The sequence below is a fragment of the Sparus aurata genome, chromosome 14 (genome assembly GCF_900880675.1).
Source record: "Sparus aurata chromosome 14, fSpaAur1.1, whole genome shotgun sequence".
NCBI classification, from domain to species: Eukaryota; Metazoa; Chordata; class Actinopteri; order Spariformes; family Sparidae; genus Sparus; species Sparus aurata.
In genome coordinates, this window is record NC_044200.1 from 19,215,439 (window position 1) to 19,228,966 (window position 13,528).

Consider the following 13,528-nt stretch of genomic DNA (forward strand, 5'->3'; position numbering starts at 1 on the left):
CAGACTGCAAGATGAGCTTGGGAGACGGCTGGGGACAGAGAATCACAGTCAGCTAGACGGTGTAGGATGAGGTTTGGGGGGAAACTATGGAGAAAATAAACACGTCCTGCGTGCATGCACAGTACTGTACTGTTTCACTGCCGATCCAGTTCAGTTTACCAGATTTATGAAGAGGGAAATATTTTTTTTTTATATACATATATATATATTTTTTTTATATATTTTTTTAGAAATTATTTTAAAATAATGTTGAGTAGATCCATAAAATTTAACATGTTTTACGTCTCTTTTTTGGTAATGAATAGAATATTCATCATTCACAACTGAAGCAGTTGTGTCAAGCTGGGACAGTGTTGAAACTCTTATTTGCTGCAAAACTCTATGGAGGACAAAAAACCGCAAACAACTGACATTAATAAATAAAAAATACTTTAACTGCAGTAAATGAACTAATATGTGTAATAACAAAAATAGGCTCAGTAAATTAATGAAAAAATTAATAATGCATGTCTAGTTTATGTAAATCTTATAGAGGACAGAAACTATCCAAATACCCGAATGGCTCTGTAAATAAACAAATTCATGTGATAAATAAATAGCCTCAGTAAATAAAAAACAAAACAAAACACATTTCTGGATGCCAAAAGCAAAAGTACATAAATGACTCAAAAATTAAATAAATACATGTACGAATAAATGAATTTATAAAACATGTCATAAATTAATACATCTGTTTTTAATTTGTTTCTGTATATATTTGCCTTTGAATAATATTTTTTAGATATCATTCATTATCATTTTTTTAATTAATTTTATGTATTATTCCCCTTTGCTATTTCCCCTAATCTGTTTTATGCAGACTTACTTATTTCTACATTTTTTTTTTCACGTTTCTTTATGGGATCACTTAGTAACTTTGTACTGTATTTTCTTTCTTAAAAAAAGTGTGTATAAATTGTTAATTGAAGGTTTTCTGTCAATTGTGTTCCCTCTTTCAAAGGTTGGGAATTAACATTTGAGCTCACTTTATTGGAAATAATCTTAATTAATTTTGAAATTAGTATTTAAAAAAAAAGAAAGATATATATATATATATATATATATCTATATATATATATATAGATAGATAGATAGATAGATATTCAAACCAGCATTTGTATCCCTATTTTTGTGGATCTTCGTCTAATGTGAAGTTTCCTCAGTAATATCTGATGACTTTTAAAATTACAGGTACCATTTTTGGGTGAACTGTCCCTTTAAGAGCTCTTGCAGCCAATCAAAATGAACCCTGGAGATCTGGAGGGCTGTGAGACGCAAATATCAATGAGCGCTGACGTCCCTGTTTGCTCACTGCCGCCGCTGCTCGCCCTCCGCGCTGATACCTCTTGGTTACGTGTTGACGGCAGTTTCGTGAGCGCGCGTGTTCGGCGTCACAGATTGTACGTTTGCCTCAGTCTCATTTCATGCCCGAAGTGCTTTGGGGCTAATTAGCCTTTCTGTTTAATTCTAAACTTTTCCACTCTCCAGAAGACTTAATCAGCCTGCCTGGCCGTGTTATTTATACTTCCGCTGGGAGCCCTAAATATAGAGCGTCCAGCATGTCTGCTGGTGCTGGAGGAGGTTTGTTGCGTTTAAGGTCCGGTGCATGGGAATGGAAGTTTCCTTGGCAGTGGATTCGAGGAACGCTTCCCCGGTGTTATGGATGAGTCATAATCGTCAGCTCCTTAATTAATTTGATGATTCATTGCTTGCTCCATCAGTGTGTTGCTTCATTCTGTTTCTTCTTTCCGAGCTCATTTGACTGTTTAATGCATTGACCCACCTTCAGTTAAGACTGTTTTACCAGTCCCAGAGAGGCGGTTCATTTCAGAGCAACAAGAAGCTTCTCATCAGAACATTCGCCTCAGGCAGCTTGTGTCTGTAATCGCCTATTTTTTTCGGTTTGTAGCCTCCACCCTTTTACTCCATCCGGGTCTTTAACCCCCTCCTGCCAATTAAAGCCTCAACTGTAGCCACATCTCTTCATCCATGAATAAATCCTCCTCTGTATCAATCTCAACCCTGCGTCAAAAGAAAACCTCCCACAGGTCACCGGGGCCTAAATAACCAGTCCAGCACTGGTGAGATGTGTTGGTTTCCAGTCTCCGAGGACCCTGTGTGTATCCTGCCCTCGCTACCGCTTGAATTATTTATGTCTGCTGCATATCTGGCCTCTCGGCAAAGACACCAGACACTTGGGCGTTATGAAAAAAGAGAGCGCACGACGTTCAGGGGGAAATAATGCATTGTTCAGAAGACAGCAGGACGGGGCCACTCGGGCATTTCATACATGCCATCTGTTAGAAAAGTAATTCCCTGTCAGTTAGATAAACACTCTCAGGCAGTTTAAGGAGACTTTACAGCGGTCATGTTCCTGTTAGAAGACAATCAGGGGCGGGCAATTTTGTGAAGTAGTGTGTTATTGACAGTGCATGGGGTTTTTTTATTTGCTTTTAAAAAAAGAAGGAAATACTTCCAGTCGGGGAAAGTATATGAAGTGATTTCAGCGGATGAGCATTCCGTCCACGGCGAACCAGACAGGTGGCCGCCGCCAAACACAGGAATCACTGCAGGTGAGAGTACGAGGCCCCTCTGACATTGGCCTCATAAAACCTTTACGAGGACGCCATAAATCAGGTGCCGCCTGGAGAGAAGCGGCTTAAGACCTTGAGGGGAGGCCCCCCCCGCCTACCGACGGAGCCGACCATCTTGTTTATCCCCCCGCGAGTCAAGATTCATCACAGACGGAGGGCGTCAGACGTGATGCTGCGAGCCGGGGCGTCTGCTGCACGGATTTCTAAAGTGGACCAGGCAGATGGACAGCCAGGCAGTGACGTGACTACTTATTCGCTCATTCACGGAATATTTTTGACTCAAGAAGAGAATAAAAATGAGGATGACGTGTGGTATAGTAACATCTGAAGGCAGTTTTTGATACGATGAGTAACCTCAGACTGTAACGCTTTATGTTACGGTCCTTCTAATAAATGTTAGTAAACAGATATTAAGGCGATTATAAGTCATTGTAAGATAATCATTAACATTCTTACGAGGAAATAAAACGACTTAATAACAGCATCATAAACACATGTATTGTTAGATTATAAACATTTCTGAGCACTAAGAATGTTAATGCCTTGTGAGGCACTATGTATTTTTGGAGAAAAAAACGTTTAATATTTATTTTTTATTATTAATGTTATTGAGGTAATAATACAAACTCGGAAATGTTTATTTTTTCCATAACTGAATAAACAAGCTGTTGTCAGAGGACAGTAAGGTCCCCAGAACTCTGTTTGAAGCTATAAAGGTGGCAGGGTCCGCCACGTATAAACAAAGTAAAACAGTATTAAATTGCGTTTATTCATTAAGGTCAATTTGTTTGGAAAAAAAGAAAATTTGTTTAAGCATTAAACTCTCTCCTCTGATCAACGTATCTTCCCTTAAACTACGTACTGTACCTTTAAGTTGACTATGCTCGAAATCAACAACAATGTCCTATAATTGTCAAAAAATTCAGTATATTTTTAGGCGTACTTATCCTTTAACATTAATCATAGCCTTCATTCAGATTTCTCATTACGTTAGTTACCTATTTTCTTATGCTACCTGTGACCTGTATTTCATCCTCACACTATAATTTGTCCTGTGGCAGTGTGAGAATAAAGAATGAGTCCACAGTCACTTCCTGAGTAGCTGTGTGGTCATTTGATTAACTTCTACAGTTTATAATGGCGCACGTGACATGTTCACTATTTTCTGAGAATACATAATTGGTGCTTTCGGTTGAAGGGTGTACCATTAAATATCAAATAACTGTATTTTACAACCATTTTTCAAAGCCTCTGACGTGGCGTGCTCTGACTCTGAGAGCGTGTGGAGGAGGTCTTATTGTTGCTCTGTGGTCCTTTTAAATTGAAAACCTTTCCCTTCAGAGACTGACTGCTGTGGAGAGAATCGTTAGTCCACAAGCTTTTTGCGAAATTCTGCCAGATGTTGGAAAAGTCTCTTTGTCCGTTTGTCTGTTTGTTGGTTTGTTACCAGGATTACACAAAAACTACCGAACGGATTCCCACTAAACTTGGATGGAGGATGTGTCTCGGCCCAGAATAGACCCCGTTAACTTTTAGTGTGGATTCAGGAATGTTTTCTCACTTTCTTTAACATTTTGAGTTCAGGCTGGGTTATTATTCTGATTTTTAGTGGAATGTTTGGTCCAGGAGGTATCTAGCTGTGTTTACATGGATCCTGACATCATTTCAAAGCTTCCACTCTCAACTTTTTTTCAGTAAACCTGCCAGCTTTCCAGAAAAATCTCATTTTTGGCAAAGTGGAAATTACCCATAGAGCTGAGCCTTGCTTCATTTGCACCATGAACAGGCGAAGCAGCACGTCACCGGGGACCTGGCAGCCGGGCGTTGCTGTTGTAAAGTCTGCTAAAGTGCCCTGCAGAGGGGCATAGTGGGCGACACTGGGAGCACACGAACAGTGTATTTTATCAGGCATGCTGGAAATGTGTAACAGCACTGAGACGCCCAATAAAGAAAGAGTTAAGCACAAGTGTAGCAACATATTATGTGTAAAATGTCACGAAAAGCCCTTTGGGAAAGGTTTTTGATTCGCACCACGGGAAACATCCCACTTGTGTATCTTTGATATAAGACTGGCGTCCGCTGCAGGATCTGTATGTGTGACCTGAGCGTGACTCATGCACAGCAATCAACACTCTGCTCCGTGGCTGTCGTGTTTGCGTGGACGCCATCTGTGTCTTTACACCTCTGAGTCCTCCATTTTTTTTTTTCCTCCAAAAAAACCTCTGACATACTGGAGGGAAGAAGTGACTTCACTCACCGAAAACCTTTCCCGAACACGTAAAGCGATTATGCATGCCGCTCCTTCCTTCGCTGTGTAAATATTAGTCATTGGTTGATGAGCAGGGTGGATGTGGTGGGGTAACGGTGGTGATGGTGCGAGAGGTGGGGGGGGGGGGCGCACTCAAGCACCTGACTCTGGTCCCTGTGGGAGGACACTTCACATGTAGGAAGGAAGTAAATGAGTGTGTACACATGTGGATGGCAGCCCTGGTGTGTGTGTGTGTGTGTGTGTGTGTGTGTGTGTGTGTGTGTGTGTGTGTGTGTGAGTGTGTGTGTGTGTGTGTGTATGTGTGTGTGTGTGTGTGTGTGTGCATGGGGATGGGGATGGGGGGTATAGATGCACAGGACCCCGGGACGTGTGAGGCATGAGAAAGTAGATCGGATAACCATTTTCTGCAGCACACTCCCTCTACCCGCCGCCCCGGCTTCATTAGCAGCTGTCTGTCAGCGAGGCCCCATACACCGCTGGATGGTTGCCTGGCAACTGGGACCCTACTCGGCCAATCAGGGCCGGATGCAACAGGAGTTTCTCTCCTTGACACATAAAAGAGAGCGACTGAGTTCTCCTCCAATTCAATTGATTTTGCTTCAGTGTCATCCACCTCAAGGGCAGAGCGCACCCAGGGTCCCTCCGCCGAGCGAGCGGCTGACGAAGTTGTGTTAACAGGGGCCGTTTAAGGAGAAATTTCCCGCAAACCTTCCATGAACCAAATCTCGAAAAAACCACCTCGCCCGTGTCCTTAAAGGCGGGGGGGGGGGAGAGCTGCACATCCCGCCCTCCTGCTCCTCTTCGCCAGATGGATGCGAGACAGACACGTAAGCGGCGATGTGATGCACAGCAGCAGAGGCGAAGCAGAACATCACCCGCATTCATCTGCGACTCACGGTCATAAATAAGCACCCGGGGGCCATTCGCGCCGCATAATGCACCTGTAGATAAGACGGTTAAGGCGGCCATTAGAGAAACTGTCCCCCACGCTCGGTGAAGACCACCAGCTAATGGCCCCGGGGTGGAGGAACACGGGTGATGCATCATTGTTCCGAGAACGGCGACACATTCCTCTCCTTGTTACAGTTTTTTCTTTTTTACGTATTTCCAAGCCTCTGAGTTCATTGATCCAACGTATTCTCTTATCCCTCACACTGTTCCTCTCTGCACGCTGAAGGTGGATTCCAGAGTTGCTACATGATTTGTCACAATTACGCCCCGGGCAGAGCCATGGATCTTCATTTTTTTTTGGTTTTTAAAAGGTCTATCTGCGCCGGGTGTTGTGAACAGGATGTCAGGTTTCTACAGGGCTAGCTGCGACTGCGTCTGGGTTTTAGATTTCATATTGCGGAATGATTTAGCACGCAAATTGAACCAATTTTTGTTTAATCCACCGGAGAGAATCGCTGCTTACACTGCTGTTAGATATATTCATCTCCAGAGTCACAAAGTGCAATACGCTGCTTTCATGAACAACACCATCTTCGACGCAACAATGAGAAAGCTTTGGTTCAGTGACCGTCTTCATCCAACCCCAAGGACAGAAGTGTTCTCTCTATGCTGAAAGTCTATTTCTAGTATTTGAGGAGCATTTGTACGACTACATTTCTACCGAGGGCTGTCCAACATTTCTGCCAGAAACCCTGCACGTTATTTTTATCTAAAGAGAAAAGAAGGTCAAGTTTAAAATTCTATTATTGTGACAGCTACTACTTCAAAGTTCTCCGTGAAACATTACAAATAAGTATCCACCTTCTTTATATAACCATTTCCCTGTATACAATATGCATTTAATTCCTATATGAATCAAACATATTCCGTATTTATCTACTATGCAACACAAAAAAGTGTGTGTCTTTATTTATTGACTTCACCTGTGGTTCTTTATCTGACAAACTCGGGACCAGGACATCAGATTTCAGTCCTGTTTGCTCTTCTTCTTCGTTTTCGTTCCATTTTAAAGATGATTTAAAGCCACATCCTTCTCCTCTGATGCACAGCCGTCCCCAGCGTGGCCTCGCAGCGTCTTCTTTGGCAGCTTTCAGATATGAACAGTGACTCCGCCGCATCAACGCGATGTATCAACGTCGGAAGCCAGCGGCATTAAAAATAGATAAGGGTTTGAACAGGGGGACGTGGTGGCATATAAGACTGTAATTGCTCCTGGCGAATACTACATCACGCCGGGGGTTGCCGTCGTCTCAAAGCTCCACTGATCTCTGCCGCGGTTCAAGGCAGCGCTATCTCTCCTAACAGCCAGAGCTCCCGCCGCCTCCCTCCACCCGCCGCCCGGCTACAAAAAGTCAATTGGATTTCAAATTGCGGAGGAGCGCACTCGATTAATACTTAATGGCGACAGCAGCCGTGCTTGTCTTTTTTCGGCCCCCCTTGCCGGGTATGATGAGGGCAACACGCGTGGCCTCGGAGCGCCGACGTGGACCTCTGACACCTCTGAGTTTTATTTCCTGATGCTATCATTTCCATGTGGTCAGACGGGGCGGATTATCCCTTTGTCTCATGGATGACAGAGACATAAAGTTGATGTCAGTCTTGGCAGCTCTAGAGAAACCCAGAACTTAACCGGGCTGATTGCATGCTAACTTTTTTCTTTCGGGGACCGACCAAAGGAAGCCAATGGTTGGATTAGAATTGAAACAAAATAATACGTGTGATTATCTTTCTGTATTTAGATTCCTCTCTACGTTTACATGACTTTAGAAAAAGTCAAGTAGAGTTAGACCCAAATGATGCTGTTGGAAGTCGACTTACTCTCCTGTATACGCTTTAGTTGGACCTGAACTGGCCTTGGCGTCACGCACCACAGGCGTAAATCCGTAGCAGGAAGCTGAGTGCTAGAGCGCCGAAAAGTCCTCCATGGTTTCACAAGGGAAGCGTCCAGACTTCTGCTTCAGGAATGACGAACTCTGATGTCAGTCGGTGCATCGCTTTGGTCGAGAATGATGCACAACCAACAGGTAAATTTAAGATCTTTCCAGTGCCAGGGTGTACGATCAAATACCTGCTTTAATCACGGCAATGGAAAAGGGTCCACCACTCGTGACTGCTGCTATTATTTGACCCGGCACTGACTGTTGATCATGCCCTCTCCTTCTGAAGACAAAAGCCGGATATTAGTGGGTGTGGGTGGGTATATTAGTCCACCATCTGTCAAAGTTAAGCTCTAAAAGTGCAGAAAATAAAGATATTTGTTGAGAAATGTGACCATAATGTTGCTCCATGAGGCCGCTGATCTCCAGCGGTGAATCATTCACTGGATGAGCTGATTTCTGTCTTGACAAACCCACATCCATCATCCTCCTGAGAGGCCTTTTCCATCTGAATAGGCCTTTTGATGAGGACCGAGATCTCTCGGCGTTAAAGTCAAGAGGGATGGAACGATGAGGGAAACGTGGAAGTAGATAAAGAAAACGCGCCGACTGATTACCTTTGTTGGTGCCCCGATCAGCTCTATCAACAGGCCTCGCCTGACGCCGCCGCTTCCGTTGGCCGAGGTGTCGCTTCAGTTAACTCGCGCTGCCAGAAATCTGTCATCCGCAGGCGTTTCTTTCTTCCTCTCCTCTCCGTGAAGTGGGGCCATCGCTCTCCGAACACTTTAATCCTTCCCCCGCCGCTCTCGTGCACCTCGTTCCCTCCGCACATTATTTCACTTTACTTGCACATCCTTCACTTAAAACAAACTCCCACTCGCGCTGACACGCAGGAAACACAAGCATCACCCATACAGCACATGTCAGGACGGTGCAAAGTGGCGTGGTAATTGCTCGCCGGTTGAGACTTTTTTTCTCGGCGAGTATTTTCTCCTTTTATGCAAATCGCTTTCACCCCGTTTAGTCAGCAGGCCACTTATCCTCAGATACTCTGTAACAATGAGCGCCGTCCAGCCAGCCCGCCCGCCGCTCCTTATTCAGACACCATCGCACCCAAGTGAGAGACATTATTCTGCATCGTCCCCGGCACCAACAGTGTTTGTCATAAAAAAAAAAATAAAAGGGCCACTCACGAGGGTAGTAAACGCAAAACGTGGCCATAACTTTTTTGCGCTCTCACATTTACATTAACGGTGAGCGCTAACGAGAATATAACCTGTCATGAATCGGGGAGCATATGGCGGCCGCGTAATAACTGTTATGGTGCGAGTTGTTTTTACAGCGCCGAGCGCAGGTCAGGTCTCAGAGCGGCGTGAATCAGTAGCGGCTGAAGGGAGTCGTTTGTTTTCAACGTGCGTGGAAGAGAAAGTCTGAAATCTGGAACTGTGTGTGACAGATTTAAAAAGAGGTAGTCCACCATTTTTTTTACATTTCAAAGTCTTCTCAGTATAGAAGGATTTACTCAGCCAATGGGAACAGGCGTCTTGTTTGGCTCTGGAGCAGCTTTTTTCAAGTTAAGATGGATTTTTTTTTTTGTTTAAATCTTTAACTTAAAACCTACATTTCAATCCTGCAGCAAAAGTAGCTGGCTACTCAACAAGGAAACAGGATGTTTGCCACTTGACCCACACTACAAAATAAAAGTCGGTGCATCAGGACCTCAACCGCACAGATTTTGATCTGTTTAGCGACAATATGATTATTGAGTTTTCAACATTTTATAGAAATAAGAGAAAAAAGAAAAAAAAAAAACATTACGTATGGAAACTCACAAATACCCAGCAATAACGTAAACATATACATGACACATGCAAAGATACAAATGTATTAATGAAGATAAAAAAATGGCTAAACCTGTGTTATATATTTTGTAAGGTAACAGGAAACAGTGTGTTTCATTATAACATAGAACTTCCTGGAGGGAGTCAGAGGGAGGAAGGAAGTCCACAAAACCAAAAATAAACGTGAATTCAACATCAAAACATGACTATCAGCCATAAAAGTGAGCAGCACTCACTGAGGATGTGTGTGTGTGTGTCTGTGTGACTTTGGGCTTCAGTATCTTGCCCAAGGACACTTCGACATGCAGACCAGGGGAATCAAACCAGCGACCTTCCGATAACAAGACGCCTGTCCTGTCAGTCTCCAGATCAGAGCAGAATCCGAAGTTACTCCGGGTGTTTATTCCTCCAGAAGGTTTGACTCTGCACCAACAACACTCGGCTAACGTCTTTTGTTTTGTTTTGATAGAATAGTGACTGAATGTCCATATAATGAAGAAGAAGAAGAAGAAGAAGAAGACTTTTGCTCTACATTCATCTACAACAGTGACTGCATATGTCACATTCATTTTCCCCAGACTTTTCAAACACATGAGATAAATATTTGTCCCAAAGATAATTTTGTAAATTTGAATTCCCACGCTTTGGTTTCCTATTTTTGAGGTCCCAAACTTGGCAAGTAAGCGCACGAGGCAACTTTTTTTTTTTTTTCACAAATGCAGTAATCCTCCCCAACACCTGCAAACACACTTTGATGTGTTCTCCGTTCCTTAAGGCCAAACTGTGACTTAAATGGAAAAAAAAGCATAAAAGACAGCCATCATGTGAGTCATTTATCACGCAAAGCACCTAAAGAAATGTGGTGGTTCGCTGCTTTTTCTTATTTTGCATCACCGTAAACAGAATCGTGTGTGTTTTTGACTGTTTGTCGGTCAACTTTATCAATTCGAGCTCTATACTATGACGTGTTTGGTTCATTCAAAGGTTAAACAACACACACATTTAACATTAAAGGGGCGTTACGCATACTCCGTGCTCCACTACTTCCTCCCCGAGCTTTAAAACAGAGAATCTTAACACTGTTTAACGCGGGGATGCGGCTCGTGTGTTTCATGCTGGCAGACGGAGGAGATGTGTGTTCAGGTTCAATAACGCTGCCTTCTCGGGGGGGTGGGTGGGTGGGCCTCGGCAGATAAAAAGATTTACAGGAGTCCAGACACCTGTAATCCCTCTCAGTTCTGTCTCGCTAATGCATCTCATACCCCGGCCTGAGCTCATCTCTGTTATCAGCGTATCAAGCAGCAAGAGGTTGGCAGCCCCTGCTTCATTTATGATTCCAGCAAGGCCTTAAAAATAGGGAGGTCCACGAAAGTCATAAAGATAGCAGACCTCTGGCTGCTCGGTGTTTGTGCAGGCCCGGGGCTGATATATGTCGATGTGTGTTTTTTTTTTCGGTAGGGGTAAATCACGGGAGGGTTTTCTTTACCCCCCCTCCCCCCCCAAAGGACAGAGGGAGAGGAGGCGGCAGATGATGGACTGGAGTGCGTGCCAAAAATATGTGGACAGAAAATAACGAAGAGGCCACAGTCCACCATCTTCCCTGTGTGAGGGGTTTACACTGACATGCATTCATTTATATCAACCTGCTGCGCAAAGTCTTCTCCATCATCCCGTGCAAACACTTTGCATCAGCATTTTTGCTGCTTCGGCCTGGCGAGCGTGTTCGTGTGTGCGTGTGTGTGTGTGTGTGTCTTTTTAATTGGCCGTGAGGAGCTTAGCCTTTGGAGATAATCGAGATTTTGATGCGAGATTTGCATGCGCTAACCACCCCGCGCATGAGAAGAGGGGCCATTTGCATGACGAAAGGCGGCGGCGGAGGGAAAGAGGGGAGGGTGACTCGCTTAATGACATTCGCGCATTTAGCGTGTCAGAGCTACGAGGAGGAGGATTAGATTTGAGGAGCGTCACAGGTCTCCTTCTCGTTTTACGGGTGTCTTTTTATAGCCTCCTCTTGATTCCTTTATCGCTTTGATCGCCGCCTTCTTTCTTTTCTTTTTTTTTTTTTTTTTAAACAAGGGGCCCCCGATTTAGCATCGTCTCCAGCAGGAGATCCATCGAGACAAATCCCGAGCTTATTCTCTCTGAGACAAAAACCAGTCAATACATGTGACTTCTTTGGCTTTGAGGTGTTTGGAAATGCGAGTGGGTTTTTCCATCACATGCATCACAACCATTCACATGCAGAGCTTCATTCTGACTCCTCTGGGGAAATTAATATGGAGCTACAAGGGGCGATATGATGCTGTAGTAGCAGAGAGGGCGCGCAGTAGGTCAACAGAGTGGGTGGGATGGTATAGGAGCAGTCAGCTGCGTTATAATAAAACAGGAAGTGTTTTTTCTTCAGTCATCAGGATGTTTTTTCATTCGCCGTCGACTCAAACCTCTGGGTGTGACGGCGCCTTCACCCAGCGCCTTCCTGCAGGGCTCTTTAACCCACGAGCGAGTATTTTTTTTCGCTCAAGAAAGCGAGCCAGCACTCCACTCCACCACTTAGCGCTGCGTTTTGTTTGGTAATTTATCAGACAGGAGGGAAAAAAAAAAAAAACAGTAGGGGAAAAGCGAGCTGGGGCTGCATCACAGAAAAAAGGAGGCATCTGAAGGCATTTCCCTCCCAGGTGGGATTTCATACCCAGAGAAGAGAAAAAGAAAAGAGCGAGACGGGGGGAAACACCAAACCAGTGCATAATGTATGCTAATTAAACGTCCTGGCGCTTGAAAAAGATAAAAATATATATTTATTTCGCCAGGCTCCCCAGGTCCATTGATCTCCGGCGGCATGGTTTCAACGTACGGCTCTAAAGTTGGAACACAGAACGGTTGGCGGCAGAACTTTGTAGTGACATTTTCAAACACACACTCCCCCGTTGAGCTGCACAGAGGATTCAGCACCACGGACAGTGACATCAATCGCCGGTCGGTCTGCAGAGTACAGTGTGTCAGAGGCTCACACTGCTGCTGCTGCTGCTGCTGCTGAGGGAGGCGTTCAACTGCATTATCATCTACAAGTTCGCTATTTTCTACGGTGACATGTACAACCTGCGATTCCTTTCCTTTGACTTCTCTCGTGTATTTGTATTTGAGGATTTATGTGCCTCTTTATCCTGGCTGCCATCAGATTCTCACCCCTCAGTGTTGTGTTTTTGTTGCAGTTTCACACAAAGTAGCAAACACTTTTGTTCATGCCAGGTGTTATATATTTGAAACATTCCTATGATATGTTTCTTGTCACTTTCGCATAAGATGTGTATGGCGATGATTTTCACGTCACGGAAATTGAGGGGATGCTGGTGGCTATGCGAGACGGATGCAAAAGGACGAGACCACTTTGTAAGCCTGACACCACTGGACAGACTGTTGTGTAAGGACTTGGAGAGATGGAGATGGAGATGGTGGTGGCGACAATAGCCAAGCGAGATATTGACATATTTAAGAGTGAAACCAATGGACACTGGACAATTTTCAGCTGTGCTCTCTTGTCACACTGAAGTTGCATGTAGATGATCCGACTTTCATGTCAGGACAACGAGGAGGAGAATCTGGTGGTGAACAAGCTTAGCAAGATGGGTGCTGCAGACGATTGCACTGACATTTCTAAGCGTGAAACCGCTGGATGATGTTGGCAAAAGTTGTGACGGTTTCCGGCGTACATGTTGATGAGATGACGTTCATATCAGGAGGTGGAGGGGGGGGGATGGCGTTGTAACAGCTGGGCGAGACAACTGTCAAGCAAGAGACCACTGTTTGAGATGGCATTTCAACATTTCTAAGAGTGAAACCACTGGATAGTTTTCACGAAACATCAGGACAATTCCCAGCTGTGATTTCTTATCGTGCTCGCATGCTGGGTTGCCGGTTGCGAGCAAGCTGGGTAAAACACTGGGGAAGCGAGAGACCATT